General features: G+C 32.3%; 1 protein-coding gene across 3 annotated transcripts in view; it reads left to right on the forward strand.

Moving 5' to 3' along the window:
• LOC102808070 (adhesion G protein-coupled receptor L3-like) overlaps nt 1–21,411 on the forward strand; it is an 83,530-nt gene that overhangs the window by 10,480 nt on the left and 51,639 nt on the right. For all 3 annotated transcript variants that reach the window (XM_085503395.1, XM_085503397.1, XM_085503396.1), the window contains exon 2: nt 3,615–3,698. The gene's annotated coding sequence lies outside the window, so the exon portion shown is untranslated. The remainder of the gene's footprint in view (nt 1–3,614; nt 3,699–21,411) is intronic.

The following is a 21,411-nucleotide window of genomic DNA, read 5'->3' on the forward strand; positions in this document are numbered from 1 at the left end:
AATAACGAAATGAAAAAATCAGTGAACAATTAATGCTTTTACAGTACCAGGAAATGATGGCGTGGCATTCAAAGTACTAGCCTTTGATGACTTCATGAACTTCAAACCCTCCAGGACTTCACAAGTTGATCACTTTGATTCAATCTTAGCTTAGAAAAAAACTCTTCAAAGTGGACAGGTATGAGATATACATATTGTAGATGCATATTGTTTGTAGCATTCCTCTAAAGTAGTTGGACTTGACTTTGAATTGTATAAAAAGCTTTTAATGAAAGAAAGATAGAATCTGTTTCATCAGATAGCCACTAAAATTACTGTTAATGACACCAAGACTGGCCTGATTTCAACAAACTGCACGTTTCATAGATAACAACATCTCAACTTTCGCGAGAGACCACTTTGCAGTGCTGATCAGGTTAGAAGTTATCTTAGTGAAGTGTTACAACTGAAATACTGCCTTTAGTGTTTCAGATATGTGTGGCAGTATTTAAATCAAGTTGAGGGGTCTCTTAAGGATGTAGTAGATTTTCAAGGATTTAAAAAGTTAAAAGGCGAAGTTGAATGTTTATACAGTTAGTCATAGCTGGATTTTAATCATTTGAATGCTAGAATCTTGTCCTCAAAGTTTTAGTGCAACTTTTTACACATTTTCAGGTGTTATTTAATAATGGCCAAATGGCGGCCATTTTATGCTAAAAAAAATCATCAAAAATCAAGCATTTGTGGCATTTAAGTATGTATTTTGTTAAACTTGGTTCGTACATTAGACATTATTGGTGTCTGATTTACATCATTTTATTTTTCAGATCAGATTCGAAATGGCTGACTGGCGGCCATTTTGTTTTTATGAATGCGCTTCTAGAGCCGTATCTCTGACATGCTTTGACTGATTATGTTCAAATTTTATATATTCATTATACATTATGTTATAGATATATAGATGTATTCAAAATAGCCGATTTTGTTTTAATTAATGCTGTTCCAGAGCAATACATTTTGTATCTCTCAATATAGACAAGTACTCGTTTGACAATAAGATGTCAATCATTTTAATGTTAAAAATCATAGTCATATTCCTGACATGTTTATATTCTAACTATATTACTATAAACAAAACTATATATCCTAAATTTGATAACTAACACGGACTGTGCCATGCATGGCTTTTTTATTATACATGTAGACCAATAAAATAATATCTGATTGATCAAAATGTTCTTTAAAAATATGAAAACAAATTTACTGTAAAACATGTTTTTTTATCATGATAATTCAGCTTATCTATATTCCATGAATTCAATATGTCGTTATTCCAAAATAATGTATATTCTCAATGAGGTTGTTATCACTTTAGCAAAATTGAAATCCTGTTCAGTAACTTGACAGGGAGATGGCTGGGAAGTCCTTCAATGAGTTGATAGTGAGATGGCTGGTAGTGGTTGTATCCTAGAAATTTGAGTACTAGACCCCTAGCTCTCAAGGTTAATGTCTTAATGCAAAAACAATTCACTGTAAACAGAAACTTGTATCTTATTGATTCCTTATTGACTCTGTAAGATTTCTGTTAAAAATGTTAATATCGTAACTTTTGAACACTGGCTACTTGTGTGAACTGAACACCTACACTGTATGTATTGAACTGAATAGCTCTGTATCAAACACCCCTGTATTTAAATTGAACTTGTATTAATATTAAACATCTCAACTAACATCCTTTTATCATATAAAACATCTCTATTAAAGCGAAGGGTTTGTTACTTGCACGCATGCGGAAATTTCTTTGCGATGATAACAACACAAAGGCTCTTGGGTAGATGCTTGTTTTTAAACAACTACACACTTCAAACTGAACATTTCTGTATTCAGACTGAACATCTCTGTATTCAGACTGAACACCTCTGTATTCAGACTGAACACCTCTGTATTCAGACTGAACACCCCTGTATTCAGACTGAACACCCCTGTATTCAGACTGAACACCCCTGTATTCAGACTGAACACCCCTGTATTCAGACTGAATACCTCTGTATTCAGACTGAACATCTCTGTATTCAGACTGAACATCTCTGTATTCAGACTGAACACCCCTGTATTCAGACTGAACACCCCTGTATTCAGACTGAACACCCCTGTATTCAGACTGAACACCCCTGTATTCAGACTGAACACCCCTGTATTCAGACTGAACACCCCTGTATTCAGACTGAACACCCCTGTATTCAGACTGAACACCCCTGTATTCAGACTGAACACCCCTGTATTCAGACTGAACACCCCTGTATTCAGACTGAACACCCCTGTATTCAGACTGAACACCCCTGTATTCAGACTGAACACCCCTGTATTCAGACTGAATACCTCTGTTTTCAGACTGAACATCTCTGTAATCAGACTGAACACCCCTGTATTCAGACTGAACACCCCTGTATTCAGACTGAACATCTCTGTATTCAAACTGAACATCTCTGTATTCAAACTGAACATCTCTGTATTCAAACTGAACATTTCTGTATTCAGACTGAACATTTCTGTATTCAGACTGAACATTTCTGTACTCAGACTGAACATTTCTGTACTCAGACTGAACATTTCTGTATTCAGACTGAACATTTCTGTACTCAGACTGAACATTTCTGTACTCAGACTGAACATTTCTGTACTCAGACTGAACATTTCTGTACTCAGACTGAACATCTCTGTAACAAATCTAGTCTAAATCTAGTTCTTTCAGATTTCAGTTGAATCAGCCAGAAAAACTGGTTGATGAAATATGCATAAATCTAATAAATTTCTACAATGAACTGTTGACAGATTGATTTCATTTCAGAATTTATCGGCAGTGTTTAAGTCGGAGAATAATCACATGACATTCACCTCGGAAAATAATAGGACAGTTTATTACTGAATCAAGTGTAGTGAACTAAATTACATTGTAGCTGTAATCTGAGATTTTGTAATTATGACAATATTAACAATTTCCAACTCAATCATCTGTATTTAATAACCATGTAATTAGAAGGAAAGAGTCATTTTAATCTTCAAATTCACTGGTCATGTCAGATTCAGATCTACAGGAAATCAGTGATGGAGTTTTATTTGTGAAATATATGTAAAACATATGCAAATTTATGCATGGATATTCCATTTCACTATGGGGTTGGGAGGGTTTGTTTGACTTAAATTTAATACATTTCAATTACTTGACTTGTGTTACTTGTCCATATATATTTTTATTCCCCCACAATCATACCAGTACATGCTTATATACAAGTATGTGATAAGTATGGATTTTTTTTCATTGTTGAGCTCATCCCCCCTCCCCTTCCAAATATAGCCCGATCATCCCATTTCATTGATGTTACATGTAAAACATCAGCAGTTGGATTAGCTGGTTTTCTGGGGACACTACTCTGCTGATTGCAAGTCATAAATCCTGATGAATTAAGTTGTGCCTGGTGTCTTGTTACTCTGCTGGAAACCTCAAACCAATTGCACTGGTGTCCCATAACACTAGACACTATAGACACAACATCCGTGGAAACGTACCAATCTTAGACAGACATGTGTGCACATTGAGACTCAGTAATACATCGCTGATTCATTTTATTTTCTAGAACACCTCGGATTCTTGATAAGACGTCCTTAATAAGCAGTGTGATTTCTCTGAGGAGTGTATTGTCTGTTTTACCACAGTGAAGGTAAGTGATACTACATACAGTTACTCTACACATATGGGAGAGGTAAAGAATTCTTTCAAGTTGTTGTATAGACTGTGTGGTTATGTTTTATAAGGTTTGTCTTCACTGCTTGTAGTTTTGTATCATGAGTTGGTGTGTGATAGTCCCCAGACAGTTCTTTAGAAGTACAGTGTATTTGACAGTGGTAAGACCCCCAACTCGCCTCAAAGGAAGGACTTTTCCTTAATATTGGGAGTTCAGGGAGCAGATTTAGTGTTATTTGATGAAGTCCCTTTCTACATGTGTATTGTTCTCTCTGTTTCATCAACAAATTTTTGATTCATATTGTTTGTTTTTTATAATTTCTCTAAGTTCAATTTTGAACTAGACAAACACAAGAGAACTTTTCTTTAATATTGAGTAACTTGTGAAATTAGTTTCCAAATATCTATATATTTATTGTCTATAAAGGTTGTGAATTTCAGTGAAACACAGAGTGAAATAAATTATAAATATTAAATGGAGTGGTCAATAAATTTTACGTACAGATTATTATGATTTTATAAAACCTAGAAACTGTTCAGATTGTCTGTTGGTTGAACAATTCCTCTCTAATGCTGACAAATACCTCACTTATACCTCTGGGCATTGACAGAAGATTGTCTTGTTTTTTCTCATCATCAGTGCTTGATTAGCTTTCAATTTTCACACAGTTTGTGGTAATTAAGTCTATCATTAGGATGTGGTCTTCACTAATGAGCTTGCTTTTCATATCTTTCTTTCGTCTCACATTACCTCAGCTTCCTGTCCTGAAAGTTGAATACAGTACAGAGATTTTGCACACTTTCAATTTTGTTTTATTTTTCAACCTTACTTAAATAAAATATATACAAACACACATTACATAATAATTAATGAATTCTCTGACAGGAATTTAGTTTTTCTGCAGAATTGACACTGAAAAAAGTTTGAAAGTTTAGAGATACAAGTAATATTTGGGGACTTACATTGCATGTATCTGTGAAGGTTTGATCATTTTACATGCAGCCTGGTATATTAATCTGGTACATTAATTATTATAATTGTGCGTAATGTTTCTAAAAAAAATATTCAATTGCACAACTAGTAATAGTTGTTGCCATGGTGATTAATATAACTACATTGTTATTCTTAACCAATTACTAACAAACATTGGCAAACAGGTAGAAGATAGAATTAAGAAAGATTATCAAATTTTCAGATTCATGTAACACATTAAAATGTAGCTGTAACACAATACTTTGTATTGCATTTACATTTTCTATTGTGACCATTTCCTTAAAAATATTTCACGATTTCAAATTGATGTCAGCGTTTCATGATTAGTGGCATAAGTGATATAAATTGTTGTTTCTAAATCAAAATGTTGTTTGCCTTTGCTGACCTGTGAAGCTTGGCAAAAGCCAAAAGTTTGAAAAGTTTTTCACTGTTACTCTGTTCTTGTCCTTGACTCTTATAGTTGGGAGATTAGTTTATGATCTGTATAATGTAGCAGTGAAATAAGATCCATGTGACGTATTCCATTCTGATAAATATCTCTACATTTGTTATTCATTGGTGCAAGGAATTTCAATCAAAATTGATAGATGCACATTTTGCAGTTTGTCTTTAGTTTTGTGTTCATTTTGCACCATTATTAAAATAAGGTGACATTGTGTGCATACCTTATGCCAAATTGATTAAAAACAGAAAAGAAAATTTGATGAAGTGACAAATTCTCTGTATCTCTGTATATTTTTGAAGTGTTCCCTAATTTGCTAGCTAGTTAGGTATTAAAGTTTGGTTAACAGTCAGCAATTGTATTGTTAAATCCAATAATAAAATGAGTAAGGAATACCCTGATTGGATAGTAGGTTGGGTTTTAGGATTGGGCAACCAATCGGTTCTATCCTACCATAGTGGTAGAAGGTAGCAGGTTACCTTGTTGGTGTATAGTTCCTCTAGACTGTATGAGGGTTTGAGAAGTGTTTACTCTTACAATATACATAGAAATGATGTGGTGTAAATTCTAAGGCAATAAATATTTTTTGTGTAAATAAATGTGGTGTGTATTTACACAAATATCAGCAGCCACTCTGACTACTTCAACGTTACTGGTCTTTTGATGTGTATTTCAGTGCTTGATGATATCTCAAAGTGAGATTGGATTTCATTTCAATATGGAGTGCTGGGTAAAAGTGTTTATTGAGTGCCTGGAAAATGGCCATAAACTTAACAACACAGTGGGTTTTATTATTGAATGTGTCTGTTAGCATGGTTGCTAATGGCCAAGAATTTGAGGCATGCTGTAAAATAATTCAAGGGTTTCCTCTTGAGTGTAGCTATGTACACCTGAGAAACCTTTTTTTTATTATCATACAAAATAAAATTTCCTGCTCGAACTACAATTGGTACTCAGCTGCAACCAGTCTCAAACATGTTGTTGCAGAGTGTCACATGATCTTGACTGAGCTGTTGTGATATACTGGTAATACATGGATTGAGAAATTGATTTAAAAAGGCATCGAAGCCCTGCATGTTTCATATCCTATGAAGACTAGACTGTCTGAAGTTGTCTGAACCTTCAAGTTGTTGCTGCTACTGTAATGTTTGTTAGATCTGTACCTCACAGCAACTTAAATTGGAATGTTTCTCTTTATTAATTGTGAAAATAAAATGACATGAATTGTTAGGCATTTGTAAGTAAACATTCAAATTATTGGATTCAAACATGAACTTACAAAACTAAGAATTAGGATTATTACAAGTTTGATTTTATGTGTGTTTGGTAACTAGTCCAGATTAGTGAATAATGTAAACAAAGTTTGATAATTAGTCTGGACTAGTGAATAATGTAAACAATGTTTGGTAACTAGTCTGGACTAGTAAATAATGTAAACAATGTTAGGTAATAGTAACTAGTCTGGACTAGTGAATAATGTAAACAATGTTTGGTAACTAGTCTGGACTAGTAAATAATGTAAACAATGTTTGGTAATTAGTGCAAATTAATGAATAATGTAAACAATGTTTGGTAACTAGTCTGGACTAGTAAATAATGTAAACAATGTTAGGTAATAGTAACTAGTCTGGACTAGTGAATAATGTAAACAATGTTTGGTAACTAGTCTGGACTAGTAAATAATGTAAACAATGTTAGGTAATAGTAACTAGTCTGGACTAGTGAATAATGTAAACAATGTTTGGTAACTAGTCTGGACTAGTGAATAATGTAAACAATGTTTGGTAACTAGTCTGGACTAGTAAATAATGTAAACAATGTTTGGTAATTAGTGCAAATTAATGAATAATGTAAACAATGTTTGGTAACTAGTCTGGACTAGTAAATAATTTAAACAATGTTTGGTAATAGTAACTAGTCTGGACTAGTGAATAATGTAAACTATGTTTGGTAACTAGTGCAAATTAATGAATAATGTAAACAATGTTTGGTAACTAGTCTGGACTAGTAAATAATGTAAACAATGTTTGGTAATAGTAACTAGTCTGGACTAGTGAATAATGTAAACAATGTTTGGTAACTAGTCTGGACTATATATTAATGCTCAAAATTATAAACCCCTGTGCCCCTGCATATCACGAAAAGTCAGTTTTGTGAACAGAAACTATGTAAACACTTAAACAAACCTGTAATAACAGATTATTTGTGAATGTTACAATTTAAAACAGGAATTGTCCTGGCCTGGGAGTGCCGATAACACCTAGCAGTAAATGTACAGTAGTCTGCTTATTAAGTTTATTGTTAGATTTCTCATTCACAAAATCAGATTAAAAAAAAATATGTTTCGCTTCACCTGTCTTGAAATATTTGTATTACACTGGTCCATCACAATTGAATTTGATTTTATATCCTGGATAATAGTGGTTGCCATGACACTACCCACGGTATGAGAAGGATATGATTATTGGCTCTACAGAGACCAATGTTTGCAGTCTGAGTTCAAAGGAAATATGGTGTTTACTATTCCCATGGCGACTGACACATTTATGGATACACTGTACCAACATACTTTAGATCTGAGTCTTGTATGATTGGTTGTGTCACTATACTTCTTTAACCAATCAACCGACTCCTCTTTCATCGTGTATGTCAAAGCCATTATATAATATTTCCATGTGTTCTATGTACATTCTATGTACAGTTGATTATGACAGATTTTTTTCTGAATATTCTCAAAACTTTTAAAGACCATAATTTTTTCACCTAAAATATTAAATAACTTTTCACTTTTTTTTGAGGTGTTCAGATAGATACAATCTATTTTGTTGAGAAGTTGATTTTGATGTCTGTAACTTTGTACTTAGTCCTGTCTTCTTGCTGGTAGTATGGTACACTCATTATTTGGTTTGTTCACAGTGTAATTTAGTACACTTAAACTTCAAACATCTTGCCTAAAGTTTTAGCCTTGTATGTGCCTCTGTTGGAAATCCACTTCTAATGGAGAAAATACAGTATATCCCTCATTCAGTGTGTCTGTGTGTTAGACAAATATTTGTTCTTAAAAATATGTGAGGATAAAGAATTTTGTAGATAAAGTTAGACGTATAGCTACTGTAAGGTACAGTCCGGTATTTACTGTCACTGTCTTCAGATTCTGTAGGGTGTAAACATTAGTAAATCAAACACTTACTAAAGACCAGTGGATCTCCTTGAATCTACCACCAGTGCCAACTGACCTCTCACATTGAAATTAACTCGTATCACAAACACATGTTTCTTTATTTTTTTAAATCAAATTGTACATGTAGACCATATCATCGCAGTATTTACATGTCCAAAAAATTCAACTACCACGGTACTGTAATTAATCTATTATAGCTAAAGTAGATATACCAGTAGTGAATTTTTCTAATGTTTTAGTCTGCCATTTCAATGTTTGTTTCTATAGAATTCACATTTATATAATAATAATAATAATAATAATAACTTTATTGCATCCTTAGAAATACAATGTTTCTATCAGTTAATAGCAATAAAGATTAGTTGTGATAACTACTACTACAAAAAGAAAGTTAGTTGTTAAAAAAAAAAAAAAGATAAAGCAAGTGTTACATATCAAATGGCATTTTTATTTCTTGATTGAAATGCATTATGAATATAGTTGCCAATCTTTTTTATTATTACATCATCTTTTGAAGTCATCAAGAAATTAAATTTCTGGAGATCATCCTGGGTTTCTTGTGGAAATATAATGTCTTGTATGATTTGTTGGCGTATTACTTTATATTGTGGACATTTCATAACAAAGTGCAGTTCGTCTTCTATTTCATTCTGTGAACATTGTTTGCAAATTCTATTTTCAGTAGGTATTTTTGGTTGCATATATTGAATCTAACTCTTTGAAATACATTTACCTTAGTATGCCTTCCTTCGCTGGTATACACTTTGAGGGTGACCATGTGACCTCATGTCTGAATAAAAATTTCAAATTTCGTTATCATATTATGTATAGTAAAAGCTGTGACACTATCAGGTGTGCATGATGAAAACATGCATTCCTAATGAACTCATGATATGACGATGTTACAAGGATTCAGTAATGTAACACACTCCTTCACAAATCAAGAACATGAACATGTTTCATTTATCAGAAGCCATTTGCAATGTCCTCATGGAAAAATATTTGTTTAATACCAACAATAGCTTTCACTACAATTGTGTTGATTTATTCATATAATTAAAATTACATTTACCACTATAGAACTTTAGTGAAGGAATTTGCAAAACCAACATTCTGGTATGTGATGATGTATTTTGATGCATCTGTGTTTATTTCATGTACATGTAGTTTTAAATCAGTTCATGTCATGTTGGTGTGCGCATTCCTCAACAATTGTAATATTCTCAAAAAATATTTCACACTATATTGTAACTTCGAATGGCACAAATCTATAAATTTATCTGCCATGTTTATTTTTTTTTTTTTTGAATCCGTCTGTCCTATTGAAAATCTTGTTGTATATGTAATTCTTTCTGACACTGTTCAGAATAAAGGCCAAGGTACTTGGTATCATTGAAATTGAGGTCAAGGTTGAACATATATAATTTGATCATGGAGTCTGTTTTCTGATGAATGGCAAACATACTGGGGATTGATGTTCGTTTGGGTTTGAAATATTTTTTTCATAATTTTTATTAAGAATATACTGAAGAACATGTGAATGTATGGGTCATACATTATATGTCACATGACTTGTTTATTCTCTACTGATACATGTATATTTCTGCAACAAATACATGTACTTCATAGTAAAAAAAGTTTATTAGAATTTTAATTACTAATTTGTCAATGTCATGCAGTACAAATATCATATCAGTGCATTCTGTATTGAATATGTTATTATTATTTATTGTATTTTCATCAGAAATGACATAACAGGAAAAATAGATTACTAACCATGCCCATTGCCCTTTTATTAAAACAAAGCACTACATTTGTAGAACAAAATTCAATTACATAACTGTTTATAACTGTGATCATTGTGCAACTTGTGAATAGCTCGGTTAGGTTTTCCAACAATCACAACCTGTATACAATTTATTCCTAGACTACTCAAGTAAAAATACAATGGTAAGAAAATGTCCGACTGGGACAGGACAGTGGTAAAAAACAGAAACTGAACTGTACGCGAGCAGAAGTTAAACAAGCACTGATTGACCCTAATTAACATAATTTATGCATTTCACTTGGATATTGGCAGTATCACTGTAACATCGAATATAACAATAATAACTCGGAAATTAATAAAAAAATTAATGTTTGCAAAAACACAACTTTATAAATAAATAAATAAATATAAAATAAATATAAAATAAATAAATAAATTTTGGTGTGAAAGATTGTGGCATATATAAAATAGTGTGAGCATAAAATTTGTACTAAAGTTGGGAGTTAAAAAAGCCTCTTAAAACAATTACTGCACATCACCAATAGTATACATGTTTTCAATCTGACTTCCTTTCAATGACTGATGTTAAAATTGAATTAGCTGAAAATGGAGTTAATTTCCTGAATTGCTACATGTGTACATTAAATTAAGTCTACATAAGTCAGTAATTACACGGTAATTATGATTCATGTAGTAAATAAGCTGACATTTCAAAAAATAATAATAAGTACTTAAACATGTGACAGTTAATTATGTTTTATTGGTAAGAACTGAACTGAAATTAGTTCTGATCATAAATTGTACAATACCTAGTATTATCAGTGTTTTCACAACTTGTCAACTATGTATTGTACTTTAGGTAATATCTGATGACAGGATGCCACGCTTCATTTATAGTACTTGCATAAATTATGACGGTGTATCTCTATTCAAAATAATTAAATGATCCATCATCTAATAGATGTAGTTTTTGTAACCAAAAGAGCACTACAAATATGGTTATCCCGACAATAATGCATGATTGTTAGAGTGATATAGTGACAGTTATTGTTGGAAATTATTTTGAAAAATGTCTCAATCCAGTGTGTATAACTTGTTTTTTTAACCTTTTAAAGAAAACAAAGTAATTATAGAAAAATGTATGTGCAAAATATGATAGTATTGAAAATGTCAATGTAAAATTTGATTTTACATGTTCGTTTCTGACCTTGCCACTTTACTATGTTCCTTTGTATTTACCAATAGAACTGAAAATGTTTTGTTTACAAACATGTTTGATATTTCAGTCCATGGAAAATAAATAGTGTTTAAAGTGGTTACAGGGGCTTTGTGGATCAACCAAAGATGATCTGTTATTAAAGGTTCAGTGGCAGTGTGTATTACATGATCAATGATGAGTGTAAATGGCTGATTTCTAAGCAACTTGAGTAGTACGAAGTCATTGCCACCCACAGAGACAAAATACGTGCAGAAATACATGTGTATAGTGATGTCAGGAATTATTACATCATGCTCTCGTCATTCATGGAGGTTCTAATCAGACAAACAGAAAGTAAATATAGGCTGAGGGATTTATATCACCATGGCAGCTGCTTTTGACATATTTTGGGAGAATACCATGAATACATCCATATTTGGTCTGAACAGATTATGTTCTGTTGCAGGTGTTGTTCTCCATTCCATAGTTTTTACTAAATTTCTGAGAATTAGTATTAAAATCAACAAAGTGTAACTTATGAGCTGTGACTGATGGCTGTTCATATGGAAATTCAGTGTGGCAAATAATTTATTGCAAAAATTGTGTTTTTTCTTCAATTTTGATGTTCATTTTCGACCAGAATTTCTAATAATTGTCGTCCCCGTTCTGAGGCTGATCAAAATTTTTATCAACAAGCAGAAAGTTTAAGATTTTTGAAAAAAAAAATAAATAAAGTACAGACTGTCTCCAATATACTGGTGACTGTAGATGTTATGTTATTAGTGTTATCGATACCATAGTGTATATTTATATAAGAACTGTATTTATTTCACAGTGCATATCAAACATGGAAGCTTAATTCACTTGACCCCTGAAGAGGGAGGGAACACCTGTCAATTTCTGTACACGGTGATAGGATTTATATTTTGTACTGGTTATGGTGAACAAAATATAGTAAAGTAGAATTTTCGACTCTAAAATTACAGTAATATTCTGTTTTGTCTTTGGTGTTCATTTTAGACAGGTTTCACTGTAGTGCATGACTGGAAATCTTTCAAAATCAAATGTGTATTTCAGTACCTCTATAAATTGAACACTTCTAGAAACCAAACTGTAAACAAAAATAACCTCTGTAAATCAACATCAGGCTGAACACTTCTGTAAACTGAATATCTCTTTAAACTGAACAGTTCTTTAAACTGAACACCCTTCTAAACTGAATACATTTAAACCAAACACCTGTGTAAACTGAATACATTTGTAAACCTAACATCTAAAAACCAAACACCTGTGTAAACTGAACACCTCTGCAAACTGAACTCCTCTGCAAACTGAACAATCCAAACCAAATTTCTCATTTCTTCACTTGTATTATCATTTGCTTAAACATCCAAATTTGTTTAATTATCTTAGAATGTTCATATGCAATTGGAATTCTGGTTTGAAAATTATTAGCAGCACGACATATGGGTGGTGGAGGACACACAAAGTTTTCTCTATATGTTACGGATAACTTATTGCTGCAAGTGTTTTTAACTTGTGCAGCTCCACAATCCATTGGAGAGGGTGTAGCTCAGCTTATACATTGTATATCCTCAGTTGCTAATCATTTATAATTATACCCACCACCAAAATTTATGCATGAATAAGTTTGTATTTCCATGACAACTTGTATCCATGCAATAGATCATGTATCATGTTATGTATTCACGAGAATGTGATTCAGAAACAACTTTTTGCTGTTTAAGCAAGCTGTAGATTACTAATTGGATTTTATATTATGTTATCTAGCTTCATTTGGGACACCGTACTGTTAAGGTGATATTTAAAAAAAAAAATGGGTAACACTTTTTTAGCTCCGCTGTCGACTTTGTCGAGCGGAGCTTATCATATGAGTGATTGTCCGTCGTCGTCGTCGTCGTCAGTCTCCGTCGTCCGTGTCAATGTTTTACTTTTTCGACTTCTTCTTGAAAATTACAAGCCTGAATGCTTTGATACTTGGTGTATATGTACCTTGGGTAGACCTCTCTCAGATTTGTTCATTTCATGATGATATCTTCAATTCTCTAATTTTGGTGAATATTTTTGTCATTTTTAGTAAAAAGTGATATTTTCGACTTCTTGTTGAAAACCGCAAGTGCAATTGCTTTGATATTACATATATAGGTACTACATGTGGACCTCTCTCAGATTTGTTCATTTTGTAATGATATCTTTAATTCTCTAATTTTAGTGAATATTTTTGTCATTTTTGGTAAAAAGTGATATTTTCGACTTCTTGTTGAAAACCGCAAGTCCAATTGCTTTGATATTACATATATAGGTACTACATGTCGACCTCTCTCAGATTTGTTCATTTTGTAATGATATCTTCAATTCTCTAATTTTGGTGAATATTTTTGTAATTTTTGGTAAAAAGTGATATTTTCGACTTCTTGTTGAAAACCGCAAGTGCAATTGCTTTGATATTACATATATAGGTACTACATGTGGACCTCTCTCAGATTTGTTCATTTTGTAATGATATCTTTAATTCTCTAATTTTGGTGAATATTTTTGTCATTTTTGGTAAAAAGTGATATTTTCGACTTCTTGTTGAAAACCGCAAGTCCAATTGCTTTGATATTACATATATAGGTACTACATGTCGACCTCTCTCAGATTTGTTCATTTTGTAATGATATCTTCAATTCTCTAATTTTGGTGAATATTTTTGTAATTTTTGGTAAAAAGTGATATTTTCGACTTCTTGTTGAAAACCGCAAGTCCAATTGCTTTGATATTACATATATAGGTACTACATGTGGACCTCTCTCAGATTTCTTCATTTTGTAATGATATCTTTAATTCTCTAATTTTGGTGAATATTTTTGTAATTTTTGGTAAAAAGTGATATTTTCGACTTCTTGTTGAAAACCGCAAGTCCAATTGCTTTGATATATTATACATATAGGTACTACATGTGGACCTTACTCAGATTTGTTCATTTTCTAATGATATCTTCTGTTCTTTAATTGCCATGTGCATTGCTAACAGCGGAGCTATCTCAGCCGACAGGCTGCTTGTTAATTTTTCTAATTGTTTGATTACTAAACTTATTGCATGTACATGTACATCACTTGTATTGCTGTGGTCGATTTGATTTTACAAACCACAAAAAAACACTTTTTAAAACATTTTATTATATTTGTGAGGCCTTGTATATATCACAGGGACTGATTTATGTCTGTTGAGGTTAAATTAACTGTAGCTGTGATCCAGGGTTGCCTATGTAGCTGTGATCCAGGGTTGCCTATGTAGCTGTGATCCAGGGTTGCCTATGTAGCTGTGATCCAGGGTTGCCTATGTAGCTGTGATCCAGGGTTGCCTATGTAGCTGTGATCCAGGGTTGCCTATGTAGCTGTGATCCAGGGTTGCCTATGTAGCTGTGATCCAGGGTTGCCTATGTAGCTGTGATCCAGGGTTGCCTATGTAGCTGTGATCCAGGGTTGCCTATGTAGTACTTAAAAACGGGGTACAGAAATATACCAAGCAACAATTTAAAAGTAAAGGAGGGGTTTAAAAATAATAAAAATAATAATATGACCTCAATACATTCCAGTTTTGTCCCTGTGATTTGTACTCTATGAGTAGAATATATTTCCAACTACTAGTATGTCTGTGTAACGTGATGCATGTACCTTTATGCTATTCACTGAGGTTATAGGTCAAGTATAAGCTGTGGGGGGGGGGGGTAATATGTTTCATTTGAGTATGAGTCACCATAAAATGGTTCATTTGATTTTGTCATATAATACTCATAATAATAATAATAATATTATTTTGTTGTGTAGTTGTGTAACTTGCGTAACTCTGGGGAAATCTTAAAATAATGTAGTAGCTAAAATTGTAATGGGGTCACTAAAGTGAATCACATTGTCTTTCAGAAGTGACATTTTGCTGGGGTTCCTAAGACAGTGAGTCACATTGTCTTGCAGAAGTGACATTTTGCTGGGGTCCCTAAGACAGTGAGTCACATGGGCTCTCGCAAACTTCCGCTCAGAATGCATGAATCATAAAAATTACAGACAGTCAAATCATATTGATCTTACTACACTGTATACACAGTATACAGTAAAAGCAGTGGTACATGTAAATGTATTCAAATTCCTGGTAAAGAATAATCTGAAGTCACTTCTCTTGGTTACATTATTACATGTATATCTCAGTGGTTGTGCTTACATGACCTTTGACTTTCAACAAGAATTCACAAGCTATTTGTGGCGTGAGATCTAAATTTATATATGTTTTAAATATACATTGACTGTATAGCATACTGAGTGGTATATACAAATGTATAGAGTAGCGTCATAAACTTATATTTATATTTTTTTTATTTACATGTAAAGATTCATCATCGCACATTCAACACATTAGTACAGAGATATATTATTTAATTTTGGTGCTGGGAATTTTCCAGATTTCATGATGTAATGGTTTTTGTGATGACACAGTTTCAAAAAACGTCTCCGTAACTTCCTGGATACCTGAAAATTGGTCTTACAAAATTAAGAGCAGTTTACAATAAATTTATTTTAGGCCATAATGGAAATACCTTCCAGTTACTTGTAATTTTACATTGCATTTTCAGGTGATTAATACATGTAAATGTTTAGCTTCGCTGTCGACTTTGTCGAGCGGAGCTTATCATATGAGTGATTGTCCGTCGTCGTCCGTGTCAATGTTTTACTTTTTCGACTTCTTCTTGAAAACTACAAGCCTGAATGCTTTGATACTTGGTGTATATGTACCTTGGGTAGACCTCTCTTAGGTTTGTTCATTTCATGTTGATATCTTCAATTCTCTAATTTTGGTGAATATTTTTGTCATTTTTGGTAAAAAGTGATATTTTCGACTTCTTGTTAAAAACCGCAAGTGCAATTGCTTTGATATTACATATATAGGTACTACATGTGGACCTCTCTCAGATTTGTTCATTTTGTAATGATATCTTTAATTCTCTAATTTTGGTGAATATTTTTGTTATTTTTGGTAAAAAGTGATATTTTCGACTTCTTGTTAAAAACCGCAAGTCCAATTGCTTTGATACTACATATATAGGTACTACATGTGAACTTCTCTCAGAATTGTTCATTTCGTGATGATATCTTCAATTCTCTAATTTTGGTGAATATTTTTGTCATTTTTGGTAAAAATTGATATTTTCATTTTCTTGTTAAAAACCGCAAGTCCAATTGCTTTGATATTACATATATAGATACTAAATGTGGACCTCTCTCAGATTTGTTCATTTTGTAATGATATCTTCAATTTTCTAATTTTGGTGAATATTTTTTTAATTTTTGGTAAAAAGTGATATTTTCGACTTCTTGTTAAAAACCACAAGTCCAATTGCTTTGATGTCACATATATAGATACTAAATGTGAACCTCTCTCAGAGTTGTTCATTTTGTGATGATATCTTCAATTCTCTAATTTTGGTGAATATTTTTGGTAAAAAGTGATATTTTCGACTTCTTGTTAAAAACTGTAAGTCCGATTGCTTTGATATTACATATATAGGTACTACATGTGGACCTCTTTCAGATTTGTTCATTTTGTGATGATATCTTCAATTCTCTAATTAATTTATTTTGGTGAATATTTTTGTAATTTTTGGTAAAAAGTGATATTTTCGACTTCTTGTTAAAAACTGTAAGTCCGATTGCTTTGATACTATTCATATTGTTCATTTTCTAATGATGTCTTCAGTTCTTTAATTGAAATGTGCATTGCTAACAGCGGAGCTATCTCAGCCGATAGGCTGCTTGTTTATTTATAATATCAGGTATATCAGTAACTTGAATTATTTGTTAAATTTTAAATAAAATATGAATTTTTACTGAATTTTTGCTTTGTCTTTGTTTCACTTGGATATTATAAAGTAAAAGCCTATAATGATATGTACATGTTTTCCTAATAATATTTACAAACATCACATTACAGTGATTAAGGTATGAATAAAAAATAACAATATTCTACAACAATATTTTGCGAAAAAAACCAAAATTAATATAAAGACAATTTTTAGAATTACTACAAACAAGATTAAGGTAACATAAATTACTACTATGCCAGGGGAGTTTCTGATGGTACTTATAATAAGTGCTTATTACATTATGTAATTTGATCGTAAAATTACATTACATAATAGTTTTCTAAGTCATAGGATTATAGAACATAAGTGGTGTCAGGTAGGAAGCACTTCAATTCAAACTTATTTCCTGTCTGACTTTACAAGTTTCCTGTTAGTAGAACCAACGTTTTAAATATAAAATTATTCTCATATCAATAGGATACAAAAAAAGACAATAAATAAAATTATTCATAACCCTGCTCTTGAACCCAGACTTTTCCCCGGCCAAAATTTAATGCAAATATTTTCACGTTTTGGAAAATTTTCACTAAATATTATTATTTTAGCCCATACTGACAAGATCAGAATTAGCTTTTAGTTTTTGATCAAACAACGTTATCAACATTTCATGAAATAGTTTTGTAGATGGTGCTGAAATGAGTTGACGATGGTGCTCAAAGAGTTGATTTAATAGACAACCATCCAGTAAAAACACTATTACTTTGAGGTTTATCATTCTACCCAAATTAAAGAACAAAGCGGTTATAAAATATTCTGTAACATAAATCTTTTTTAGAAGTGTGCTCGGCCTCTGTGTTTCTTTAAATGTTAACCTTTTATCAAAAAATTATGTCAAGTTGAGAGACGAGAAAATGAATGTTAGTATGTCCAGTGTGTAGTGTTTGTGATCACAGGCAGTCACATATGTGTAGTACTCTAGGGAAATATCTGGTATGATTAGGAACACATAACTTTAGAATATCATTTCTTGAAGTAATCCATCATGAATATAATTGTTTAATGAAATTCTTGTGTGTGTGTGAGTGAGTGTGATTTATTTAGTAAATCTTGAACACATTAACTGCATGTACATGGGAAGTGAGACCGTGCATATTAAAAACCAAGATAGTGTTGTGTATTAACTACTATCAGTTCATGCTTGGCTGGATGTCATGGGTCTGTGAAGATGCCACATGTTTGTAACATATGGTGCAAATGTTGGCATACAACCCACTGTCAGTGCAGCATTTACTGAATTTTTGTAGTGTCAGCACATTTTAATGCTACAATTAGACAATATTCAACAGATGTTTTCTTATTAGGAATTGTCATTTGTATTTTCTTACATTTTTGTGAGACAATTTGTCTCATGAAAAAAAAAACCTGGGACAAACAATTAAACCATGAGACAATTGTGTATCCATGTGTGTTGGCAACTAAAATTATTTCACTGACTTGGTACTTTGAAACTGTTGATAAGAATCTCAAGTGACAGTACAGCAAATTATTGAATAGAGCTAAATAAAATAAAATAGATCAATGTCTGTAAAGAGGCTGAATGAGAGAATATCATGTATGTACCCAGTACTCATAAATTGTAACAAAATGAATTATGAATAACAATATCTATATAATTATGTTATTCCATAAATAACATTTGGATGTAATTTCATATGTCTCATAATTTTTATGTTAATCCAAGCGATTTTAAACCAATTATATATCTTTTGTGTGCTTGTCTAGTACTGACTGATTTCACACATATATATCAAATTCTTCCCAGTGGGTAGTCAGCTCAGGTTTTCAAATCTTACATCATTGCTGTTATACCATGAAACTGATATTTGTATGTTTTAGCTGGATTCAATTACAAACCATTGGATTGCTGGAAATTTGATAGATATATCATAGTTTTATATAAAACATGTAGCGGCATTTATTAGACTAAGTAGACCTGAATAAATGTATTTGTAACACGATCAAATTGTGATGGTTATCTGATTGGTCATTGAGAACATTACAGAGGTCATCTGATGTCAGTAGTTCAAAGGTCAACTAAGGTCAAAATAACATTTCTCTATGGTTTACATGGTTTATGGATCCAGTCACTATCATAGGGTTAGCTAGGCTATGGTTTGTTTAGAAACACATTGTATTCAGATTATTCTGTGCACTGTTATGTCTGTCAGACCTTCAGAATAATGTCTAGTTTGGGTCATTTAAATATCTGGTAGTACTGTTGATTTTATGTGATCATCTATGGAGATTTTATACATTTTAATCATAAGTCTGCATTTGATTTTTGTATGGCTTCTTTTCTGCTAGATGCAACTTTATCACTATTTATAGTAGTTCTATTCATCTACATGGTAGCTATCGTAACTATTTATTGCAAGGCTACTGATTTTACTTGAATCATTAATACAGGGATTAAAAAGTATGTTCTAGACCATAACAATGACTTGGTGAAAGATACATGCTTCTCTCCTCTGGTTTTCAGATATTACTTACAACAGGATACATATAATACATGTATCTTTGATTTGATATCCTTTGATTTACATGGATATTCCATCAAATATATCCATCTAACACCATCAAAGGATTTAAACCTGTCAACAACATTTTAAAGATGTTCAGTCTCTCATCACATTAGTCATTGTAAATACAGAGGCACAGCAGTAACATAATTTGTACTTGTAAACAAAAGAAACAATGCATACAAGCCACACTACTTTAATAGTTGATTCACTCTTTCATAGAATGCTTCAAATTTTAAATTTCCTGTGTGTCAACTTTTGCCTCCGTGAAAAGAAATTATTCCATTCTCATTCTATTATTATTCCACGCATGTCGCCTTTATTCAGACCAAAAGGTGAGTGAGTTTGACCTTTTCGGCATAGTGTCGAGTTGAATGCTGGATCTCGCTATTATTGCTGTAGCTAGTACAGGAATTTTAGGATTCACGCTGGTTCATTTAACAAGGTAAGGCCACAAGTTCATACAGATAAAAGTATGTGTCTTGTTGTAACAACTGTTCTATTTATAGATTCATACTTGCTGGTTGTGGCCAATCTGGATGTACATGTCGTTATCGCACACATGTATACATACAAAAATATAAACTTATATGCAGTATACCAAACTCAAGTAAGTGTTCTATTCATTTCTGTGGTCCTTTGAACTGTAATTCATACTAGAGCTTTTGAAAACTTGTTTTTTAACGATTGTTTCTTGTATCATAATGGCTTTCTGTACAGGAATCTATTGAATGGTCGCCTGACACCCCCATCGTAATGGATCTCACTTCCATTATATTTTTCAGTTTTGATTAATGGTTGTTTTATTGCCAGGGTGGAGCTTAACTAATGTCTCTTGTGTGGTCAGGATAAATAGACTACTTGTTCTGCAGCACACTAGTGTAGGCTGTATGTTTTTATATTATAGATATTGATCTATAAGTACAAACCTCCCATCTTATGAGTGAGTGTTGTTTTCAGTGGCTCACCTGACATTATGTCCAGAACCTGCAATTCCATTCTCATCATTATGGTGATTGTCATGGCAGTCTTAAATTGTTTGGTTTGTAAGAATTTTGAGAACATGGAAGTTCAATATTAAGTCTGTGCAGTGTACACAGCTTGTACATAATTATTTTCATTATTACATTGACCTGTATCGGATGACTGACTTGATCTGTCAATCATCATATCAATTTGGTACATTCATCCCTTTAACCTAAGTCATGTTTGGACTGGTCTGTTGACCAAATGTTAAAATTTACTTTGTTGTTCCCTGCCTGTTACAGTCCAGGTTTCTGGCTTTGGTTGATACACTAAATTGAATTGAAAAACTGAAAGACTTAATTTTTGAAGCTGTCAGGATAGCTTTTTTGTATGATAATTCTTTTGTGAAAAGTTTTTTCTAATGCTAGAGACCATTTTAAGCACTACGGTATCGTCTTTGATGTGGGTCCCATGCTATGTGTATAATATTTGTAAAATACATTGTTTGTTTACAAGCAATTTGAACGCTTGCTGCTTGATTGCTGTGGCAATTTTAAGGGTTTCTATGTTGTCTGTTATTGTCAGAGTAGGTCTTCCTATCCACCATCTTGTTTGTGTTATAGTCTTGTAAATTCCATCTATCACTTGGCTGGTAAATGTTTGATATCGTAATTTGGATACTTTGATTACAAGTTGGTGATTGTA

The sequence above is a fragment of the Saccoglossus kowalevskii genome, chromosome 9 (genome assembly GCF_978046115.1).
Source record: "Saccoglossus kowalevskii chromosome 9, keSacKowa6.1, whole genome shotgun sequence".
NCBI classification, from domain to species: Eukaryota; Metazoa; Hemichordata; class Enteropneusta; family Harrimaniidae; genus Saccoglossus; species Saccoglossus kowalevskii.